Raw genomic sequence first — 11,198 nt, forward strand, 5'->3', positions numbered from 1 at the left:
TCATATGATCTGGTTGACCACATATGAAGCATGTTCCTAAACCAAAGTTGCATTCTCCACCGTGAGTCCTTCCACACTTTTGACATGTCACAGGTGGAGCTATTATTATGCTCTTTCACTTGTTGGCTCCAGGCATTGTCCTTCTTTTATCATGACTTCTTTCAATTGTGAATGGAGAAGCTCTTTTCCTTTCCAAATTGATTTGAGTTGAGACATTTCTCTGCTCAGCTTTGGCTATGGAAGCTACATTCACTAATTCTTAAAAATTCTCGATGTACAAACAAGCCACATGACTCCTAATTCGAGGTTTCCAGACTCCATGAAATTTCAGAGCTTGCATTTTTTCTGTGGTGATTAAATTAGGAGCAAACCTTCCAAACTCCATAAACTTTGCAGCGTACTGTTCCACTGTAGCATTACCTTGTACCAACAATTCGAATTCTTATGCCTTCTGCTACTTAGTCATTTCTGGAAAGAAACGATTATCAAATTCTTTTTTAAATATGTCCCAAGTTAGGCCAATTATGTTTCTTAATTCTCTTATTAGGAGTTACCTTTTGGTATCCCACTAGATACCTACTTCTCCTTGTAATAGATATCATACATATTGCACTTTCTGTTCTTCAGTGTATCCGTTGATCTCAAAGGTCCTTTCAAGATCTAGTAACCATTTGTTTGCTTTCACGGGTCCCTCTGTTCCCATGAAATTTGGATATCAATATACTAAAAATTGTTCAAAAGAGCAGCCTCTATTATCGGCCCTTTCTTGCCTTTCAGCTTGATGTTGCAGCTGTTGTTGACTTCGTCTTAGAAACAACTCCTATTTTTGTCTTAGAGTTTCAATCATTTGGTGGATCGCATCTGCCAGCACATGTCCTCCATCCAACAGATGATCTTACTCCCTTTGATTGTTGGATCCATCGTTATTTCATTCTTGTCTCTCGTGTACCATCTTGTTTCAACTTTTGAGATGTATATCACATCGAGCTCAACTCTAAAATTCAAGCATATTCGAACTGAATATTCAAGCCTCTATTCTGGTACAGTATTCGTATGACATGTGGTTTTACCCAGAGATGTAATTGCTCTGATATCACACCCTATGACTCTCCCAACCTTCGCTTGCGATGCAACAGAGATTTAGAGTATCAGGACATGCAACACATGGCTACATATCCCCATTCATGAAAAATAACATACAATGCAACCTATAGTTTTACTAGCAATATGTAATAATTGCAGTACAAATCTGACTTGTAAAAATTTTGCACTAGAATAATAACTTCATTAACATTCATTCACACCTCATTTAAATGTCCATAAAATGAGGTGTGTACATAGTACTTATAAACAAATGGAGAAATAAATCTCCTTATTAAGTCATGGTCAATGGAGGTTTTTAAAATAGAACATTTTTAGAGCATCTCTCGGATGCGCTAAATGGCATGCAGGACAGTCTCTAAAAATATCATAACTAACTCCAAGTAGCGATCTAGGCCTTGCTCCTCCTCAATTATCCACAGCTAAGGGTTGGCATTCATCACCATTTTCGGGCCCTGCTAAGACTTCTACCATCCCGAACGAAATGGTAGTTGAAACTAATATAGAGAGATTCCTTGAAATTTCAATAAGTTAACAATCAACATACACAGAGATAATAAAAACATGATAGATAATAAACATGAGATGAATGCATGAGTTTCAGAGAAAAGAGTCATATTTGCTTTTCCATCCAGGTTCCTTAACATCTTTCAGACAACTTAGAGGCACATTTTTTTATAGAGAACATTTCACATATTTCACATCTTTTCATGCAATTATTTTATTTCTTTATTTTTGATCTTTTCTTAACATATAGTATCATCATGGCTCCCCATTTCGCACCGTGAGTACCTACTGGTTATTGTAGCCCAACTTTTTGAGACAACGTCATCAGAGCTGCGCAGATAAATTTCAATGCATTTATTATAACATGGGCATCCACCAGCGTTACGTGCCAAAATTCAACAACGCCTTGAAATCCTTTAAAGAGGAACCAATCGAAGTTTGTTGATTATTTTTCGTCAACTTAGGAGTTACCAATACATTTTTAATTACTCTAGAGTGGGCAGAGGAGTTCCACTAAGATATTCCCCCATCCTAGCATTGTGTCGTGATTAAAAAAAAAAAATCTGCTATGCTCATGACAAACATATTCTGTGACACATGCTATTCCAAGTAACAAGTAACAAGTAACATGCTTAATGTAAAATGACATTCTCATGCATCATGCTAAACAATACATATTCATGTAAGGATCAAGTGACCAAATGCTTATTTCATGATCAAAATAATTTTTATATCATGAATGTGAGATTTACACAAAGTCATATAAATATTATTCAAGAGTAGGTTTATAAGCCAATGTACAAACTTCCTGAGTTATGAAGATGAGGTGGCTGAAACAATAGATATGTTTAAAGTTAGAACTTTAATAGTAACTAAAAGCCATATATTATCCAATTAGCACTTTGACTTGCAATCTTTGCTAAATTCCATGAAATCATGCAACTTTATAACTTCCATGTTTTGATTCCTATATAACTCCCAAGCATCTCAAATCAAGTGTTCCCTATCTAAATCGTGGCACGCAATTCATGCTAACATCACAAAGGTATTAATTCCAATGGGTCCTACTATCACCTATATGATGCTCCAACACTTACTCACTAAACTTAGTCCTTCAAGTGTTGTTTATAATACTTCATCTAACCTAAACCTTAACATGATGATGATACATTCATATACAATTTAGCCAAAACATCATAATTCAATCCTTAAATTTACTAGCAAACCGAAGCATGCTTGATGATCAACCCAAGATATCGATTCAATACCTAGCATGGCATGCCGTTAAATTTTAAAATACCAACATTCACTTGATCTTTCAAGACTTTAACTAGGCTTACAACTTCATATCATAGCACATCAAGACCATATATCAACCATAACAAACTTATTCATGCTATCATCTAAACCTAACTCGAGCATGCATTCTTTTACTTTATCATGTCCAAACTTGAGTTTTAGCTTCTCATGACAACAAGAATTCATGCTTAACATCTCAATTCATCAATCAACAAGGTATTAAGATAGACTACTTACAAACCTGAAGCTTTTGGTGGACACACTCAACACTTCCCTTCAAGGTGCTTAGCTATAGCCCTCTCTTTCACTCTTTTGAAACTTTTCTCTCTATTACTCAAGTTATTTTGTATGTGTTGTGGAGTGAAATAAGGCATAAGAGGTGCTATTTATAGGCTTCATTTGAAGAAGGAAAACATTCAAGAAATAACACATAACATGGTTCATCTAACAACTTAGCCCTAGGTTTACCATAGTGTAATCGGTTAGGGGTTTTGATAATGTTTCTCCTTTGTTTTCTTATGTGAATCTATGGAAATCTCTTGTCTACCTAATGATAAAGTCTTTTGGAGTTTATGGGGCATAGGGTGTATGAATTTTTGAGGTTTGAACAAGTTCCTATGAACATAGTTAGATCTTGATTGGATTCCCTATCTTCTTCAAAACCATTGCCTAATACCACTTGCTTCTCTTAGCTAGTTTGGTTCCAATGGCTTGGTATGTGCAGAAGTGATTCTTTTCATGTGTAAGAAAGAGACAAAAGTGAGGGACACCTAGCTTCTTGGTGAAAAAGGTGGAAGTGAGTTGAGTATTGTGTTGGTGGTTGAGAAGAGCCATTTGGCTTCTTCCATCTTCTTTTCAATTTTCCTTGAAGTTCTTGTGGTCAAGCCAACGATTATGTGTCAACTAATGGTTGAATGCCTTCGTACTTCAATCTTTGCTTGGAAACCAAGGGGATGGCCTGAGAATAGAAGATGGTTTGTAAGCTTGTTCATGATGATACTTGGCTAGATGTTAGGTGCTAAAGTTCCTCTTTTGTATGTGTATAATGATGCAGCCTAGGTCTTCAAGCTATTTTATTTTCCCATCAATGATCTTCTATTAGCATTGTTTTAATTTCAGAAGTTTTCATTCAAACTTGACTCAAAGCGATGGCTTCATTTAAGAGGTACTCAATTACACTCAATTGATGCTTGGAGTGAGGTGCATGGGTTTGACATATTGCTAGAGGGCATGACAAAAGTTGAACTCCTTCTTGCTTAGGAAAAAGTCTATGGAGTCTAGTTTGAGATGGTGGAGGCTTGGTGGCAGATGGAAGGAAGAAAAATTAAATTTGGATGCCCAATGTGTCGGCTGAGAAGGTGTCTTTGGTTTCTTCTAACTTCTTTTATCAATCTTTTTGTCCAAGTAAATTATGTGGGGGACAAGTTGGAGTCTGAATATCTTGGAACTCTACTCTTTTGCTTGAGAACAAAGCGTATGGCCTAAAGATGGGCTGATCTTGCTTGGTTGAATGGTGTAAGGTGATAATGGCATCCGGTTTGATGTTTAGTGTACCATTCCCCTTTTGAGTGTGTAAGGGAGTGTCGCCAATTGTTTTTAATCTAGGTCTAAGTTTTCAGAACTGAATCTTGTGATGGGACTATCTTGTTGCATAATTTTTATTCAAATTAAGTTAAGCAACCAATGGTATGCATTGAAAGTATTCGGTTTGCACTTGTTGAGTTGTTTGTGTGAAGTGCACGGCTTTGACATGTCCCCTATGGTTATGACATGTGTTGTTACTTAATCTTAGCTTTGGTTAACTAATACATAATCTATTTTAAAGAAAAAAAAGAGACTTGGATACAAAAGAACTCTCAAAGAGAAACGGTTTGAAGTCAAATAGCCAATATCTAGTGTTCATGCCACTTTGTCTTGGTTTTTGTTCCATTATGTCTCACTAAATTCAGAATTTACTTCTTTATTTCATGGTGGAGGGAGAAACTTGGCAACCAAGGAGTTTTTGGGCCCCACTAAGCTTGGTCAATGTGCACTAGGTGTTGATATTTTAGCATAAGAGGTAAGGTGCAAGTTGCCTAAGCTTGGTCTCCAAGTTGGGCAACTTTGGCCCCAAGTTTTGTATGTTGGGCTAGCCTTTTTATTGGGCTTTTCAATTTGGGCCCTATCCATTTGGTTGGGCCTAGTTTTTGGGCTTCATATTGGGCCTTGGTCCATTCAGATTTCGGCCTAATCTTGGATCTCACTTTTGGGCCTTACCTTGAGTCCATTCTAGGCTTTCTTCTCAGGAGTTGGATCCTTCAACTTTTTATGCTTAAGCCCACTTCCCTTCTAGCTAGAATTTTCAAGATGTTATGGGCTTTCTCCTTATGCCCATCAAGGTAGTAAGTTCTTTCTTGACAAAAGAATGCTCTTTAAGGACTCCTAACTTCTGGCTCTTTAAGGACTCCTAAAAGATGTTATGGACTTTCTCCTTATGCCCATTTGGTGGGTTTGGGCTACATTTAATCACTCTTTGATCAGTTGGACGTTCTCACTGATTTTTTCGATGATTTTTTGTCCCTAAATGATTCGCTCACATACGCAATCCCAATAAAGAGGTGTACACCATCTTTTCCCATTCATAGCCTCATGTAGCCATGCCTATATTGAAATGGAAACTATTATTGTAGGCAATTCTAATAATGGTATGTAAGTTAACCAATTCCTTTCTAGATCTAAGGTACAAGCTCTCAACATATCTTCCAATATATTTGGATGGTTCATTTTGATTGGCTATCAGTCTCTGGATGAAATGTTGTACTAAAATCTAGTTTGGTTCTCAAGGCCTCCCACAAGCTTCTCCAAAATTTTGACGTGAAATAAGGATCTCTATCGGATTCATTGGATATTGAAACTCCATGTGGACGAACAATTTTTGGATATACTATTCTGCCAACTTTTCCATTGAGCTTCCAACTTTAATTGGTAGAAAATGAGCTAATTTGGTTAATTGATCCACCACTACCCAAATGGTGTCTTGTCCTATTGGCGCCCTAGGCAATCCCATACAAAATCCATGGTAATTAGTTCCTACGTCCATTATCGGTTGCAAAAGTCCTGCTTGTCTTTGGTGTTCTACTTTGATTGTTGGCAAGTCAAGCACATTGCTGCTAATTGTTAATATAACGCCCGTCCTTGTGGTGGGCCTTTTTACAAAATGATTTTAGAAAAGACGACAGGAATTACCGTTCGATTTAAAACTTTTTACTTTCATACCCAAGGTGCAAGACTCTACGTTATAAAATAAAATGTGCTTTTAGAATAAAAGAGGTTTACAGTAGAAAACATTAATCTTACAATGAAAATGCCTCTCATGCATTTAAAATCTCATGCCTAGACTTCCGTGCACTTCCACATGGGCCGTGTCTATCCTGACGCGTGTAGTTCATTCTGTCCCTGTGGGAGGGAAGGGACATGCATAAAAACTAAAATGAGTCGAAGACTCGTAAGCATTACTTCATACAGTTAAAATATAATAACATAGGTTTTCATTCATGCATTCATCATTCCATATATAATATACGTACATGCATACGTTCGTTCGTTTGAAAACATCACTGGACAGGATTTTTCTTTTAAAAGGGGACTTTCTTTTCGTAAAACGTATCTCCCGTCAGTGCCTTCATTTCTTCAAGAGTGCCATGCATTCATGCATTCATACATACTTTTCTTTTCACTTTCATAGGCCAATGCACACTGTTACGCCCCGCGTGCTAGGGTTAGCGGCCCTATGGCCAATGGATTCACCCGTGACCACGGGTTGGAATCTCATTCTGTCAGGGTGCAGCACTAGGTGCACTACCAGATACTACTGGCTGACATTGCAATCTGTCCATTCATTCATTGGGTACCCCTTTCGTTCATTCATATGGCTGTTACGTATTTTCATACATTCCATGCTTTCATGCCTTTCTTTGCTTTTCATTCACTCATTCATTCATGTTAGCTCTAAAGAGCTGGAGCTTTCATTCTTTTCTTTTCTTTCATTTAACAGTCCTTTCATCAAGAAACATTCCTTTTTGTGACAAAACATCATTTCATGAGAAAAACATCGTTTGAGGCATAAGCCCGAAAATAGTTTTTCATGCCATGCATTTTCGTGGAAGATACATACAATAAATACCACGTACAATCATCCATTCATATGCGTACAATTAATAATTTGGGTGCGTAAAAAGAGTCTGCCAAGGAGGGTCGTACATACATATACATTTGAACACTTATATTTAGCATGTCTTTCTTGTAAAACATCTTTCGTGTCGTTTAGTAAGGAAAAACGTTTCGTTTTCATTTCTTGTATTTTAGAAACCTCTAGAAGAGTATCATCGTAATACTTACCTAGACTCCATGCTACTTTCATATCATGCAGTCCATTCATACGTGTGTCAGATTGCAATCTACATGCATACAGATAACGTTGATATCATTCTCTATCTAATGCATAAACAACTTAAACTATAATTAGAACTGCACTTCACTTGGAACGCTCTCCTTCTATCTCATGCTCTTATGTGCCCTTTACTATTCTAACACCTTCGGGGACCACTTATGGTCACTACCTCCTCCAAACTCGACGTTTTACTTCGAGTGCTCATCCCCTAAGGTGATTCACCTTAGGATTAAGATACTAAGACCTTCATCTTACTCTCCTTACTAACCACATTCCGACGCATGATTCCGACTGACGGAATCATGCATCTCAATCCTAGACAATACACCTATCACTACTTTCATGCACCTTAGTCCACAAAATCCTCATTCCCATCCATACAAGCCACACGGCTCTAAGCCAACTCTGAGACTTAAGCACCGTGTAACTATGTCTAGGATAGATTACCCATTACATATGGTGAATCCATCCGGCACATGTGTCTAACCAGATTACACACGTATCTTACCCTTTTATCACCTGAGATCAACATATAACATGTTGATCACCTGCTTAAGGACAAGGGCCATACTCCAATACCTGTCCCTTTTGACAGTTCATCCCAACACTTAACACGACAAGACTCCATTCACAACTACGCCTTATGTCATGTCATATAACTCGAGACTACTCCCAAGCTACACCGTGACCTTGTTACATCCCTGACATCCCACTATGTCATTCTTACGCCAACTCCTAACTCATCATGAGTACGGTTCTTCACGTACTCCTATCACATCGTGACATCTCATCACGATCCCGCTGTGCCATTCCTACTCTAACTTCTCACCTATCATAAGCACAACTGCTGGTAACCATGTCACTTCGTGACATTTCCCAGTCATGCTTCCGCTGCGCACTCCTACACTTGTTTTACTACTTTACCCATACTCCCAGCCATAAGCCATTTATGGTGACACCTGTCACCTCAGACTACATGCCACATCACAACTACTTCGGGATACTGTTCCACAATTCCCGACACTACTCACCATACTCTACGCCCATCAACCACACAACCATTCTTATCTCTGCGACATGCCACACGGTGTGTCGCTACACCTCTTGGAGTACACTCCACTTATACTCACTTCTCACACGCTACGCCACATCACCACTGTGGCGTACACGTCATATGGTGCATCACTCCATCACATGGAGTATATTCTGTGTGTACTCCCATCATACACACTACACCACACACAGAGTACACTCAGCGTGTACTCTTCCCATCCCACATAACGCCACGTCACCATTACAACACATACTCCACAACCACATTACACAACACTTCACAGCACACTACACAGATACACCCAACACTTCACATACACAGCACATCATAATACAACGAACTCCACAATATTAACAGCATAGTCCACAACCTAACCAACCAACTAACATTTAATATAAATAACGAGGGATAGAGGGTTATACCATCGATGAGATAACCCGTGCATTGCTCATTGACCGTCATAGTCGATGATGTCGGAAGGGTCGTACGTGGCTGCTAACCCACGTACGATGGCTATTTGGGCGTTTGGATAGCTAAGTGTGGTTTTGGAAGGGTTCATGGTGGCCTTGTGATGGTGGCAAGGAGCGTAACACGACGGATCTAGCCGTATACAATGGCGGTCAGCCACGCGTAGTGGTTGTCCATCACGTGTAGTGGCTACCCACCACATAAAGTGGTGGTTTGGACCTAGGGTTCGGCTAAGGGAGGCTGCTGGTGGAGCCGTGGAGGCTCGGTGGTGGTGGCACGGCAGTCCATGGTGGTGGAGAGGAAACTGGCCGTGTGTGAGAGGGAGAGATACCGTGAGAGAGTGAGGAAGCATAGGTGGTAGATCGGGGGCCATGGGTGGTTGGGATGGGTCAGTGGTGGCCTGAGGATGCCGGAGAGGGTGGTCACACGCCGTGGGTGGCAGCGTACAGCAGTGGACGGGGAGAACTCGTGCAAGAGAGAGGTGGACTTCATGGGGGCAAACGGTAGGGAGATGGAGGCCGAGCTCGCTGGAGGAGGATGACTGGTGGTAGGGGAGGCTACCATGGAGGTGGTGGTGCTAGAGGACAGTGCACGGCAGCGCAGCAACATCAAGCCCATTTGGGCTGTGCATTGCCGAGAGAGAGAGGAAGGGAGAGCGTGAGAGAGGAAGACCGGTGTGGGGGGAATCGTCGGAGTGGGGTGGTGCCAGTGGAAGGGGCAGTGAGGCTCATAGGCGCACGACGGCAACGGGCTGGGTAGTGGAGGAATCGGGCGAGAAAGGGTGTCATGCAGTGCATGCTGAAGGAGAGAGGGAAGAGAGAGAGAGAGAGGAGGGAAAAGTCAGGGAGAAGGAAAGAGGGGCTGGGGTTTTATTCTAAAACCCAACGTCCGGGAATCTACTCAACAATCTAACGATGAACCTCAAACACTGAATTAAAATGCATAAACGTTAATTTAATTAAAAGCACTGAGAGGAATTAAGATAGAATATTATTTAAACTAACTTTAATTTATAAAATAATATTCCTTCATCATTAATAAAATGATGAAGTCTTGTTTAATATCTTTAAAGAATAAAATCATTTAATTTAATTAGAGTTTTAAACATAATTTAAATATCATAATATTTTAAATAACTGAAATCATTTTAATAATAACATTAAAATAATTTTCGACAATTATAATATTTTTGGAACTCTTCAAAAATATTATAATTGTCTTATTTAAAATCAAGCTTAGTTCAATAACATTGGAAATACCTCATATAAATATTTTCGGAACATTTAAAACACTGAGCGTACTTTAGAAATCACCTAGTATCTTTAAAAATACGCCATCGAGGCCTGGCATGCAAAATGAGGCTCTTAGACACTAGAGAGAAGCGGACAGTTACGTCCTCTCCTCATCGTAATAAATTCCATCTCTGGAATTTGCCTACGTCAGAAAGAAGAAGTCTTACGTCAGAAAGAAAGAACGTATGTCAGAAGGAAGGAGCAGGGTGTTACAGTTAATCTCCCTTTTCATGTTATTCCACCAAAAACTCATTTTAAAATCTCGATACATTTTTCTACTCTCATTCTGGAGTTCGTTATTTGAGGCTTGCCAAATCTGCATGTTGGCTAGAGACGACTTCCAAGTTAAGCCTTTCCATGTCTTTTATTATTTCTTCTGGCATCGTCATTGGTTAGAAACTAGGTTAAAGAATCAATCATGAATCTATAGCACAAGAGATTCATTCGGGAAGCCAACGTTCCTAAGGAGTTCGACTCAATGCATCGACAACAACATTAACTTTTCCAAGATGGTAATTGATATTGCAGTTGTAATCTTTAATTTATTCCAGCCATTTGCTTTGTCTTATATTCAACTCCTTTTGTGTAAAGACATATTTAAGATTGTTGTAATCGGTGTAAATCTTACATCTTTCCCCATATAGGTAGTGACTCCAAATGTTTAGGGAAAACACCACTACTGCTAGCTCGAGATCATGTGTGGGGACATATTGTCCATACAGTTACTAAATGAAATGAAAGATCTCTAAGCATTTTATACATTTTCACCTCAAAAATTGAAATAATTGAATAGAGCCTTGCTAGGTAAAAGCAGTTTGGCGCACCAAACCGCATACCGACGCTGACATGACTTTTTTTATTAAAAAGAAAAATAAAAGAAAAAAAATTTGAGAGAAGAAGAAGGTCTTTTATCTTATGAAAATCATTTTCGTCTTTAATTCGTACTATTTTATTAAACGGATGCCTTACATGTAACATCGGTGCGCGAACTCGCTTGCAAGAAAACTTTTCGAATTGAATATTATAATTGGTACAACCCTAGCAATGG

This window comes from Juglans microcarpa x Juglans regia, chromosome 1S, assembly GCF_004785595.1.
Source record: "Juglans microcarpa x Juglans regia isolate MS1-56 chromosome 1S, Jm3101_v1.0, whole genome shotgun sequence".
Lineage (NCBI taxonomy): Eukaryota > Viridiplantae > Streptophyta > Magnoliopsida > Fagales > Juglandaceae > Juglans > Juglans microcarpa x Juglans regia.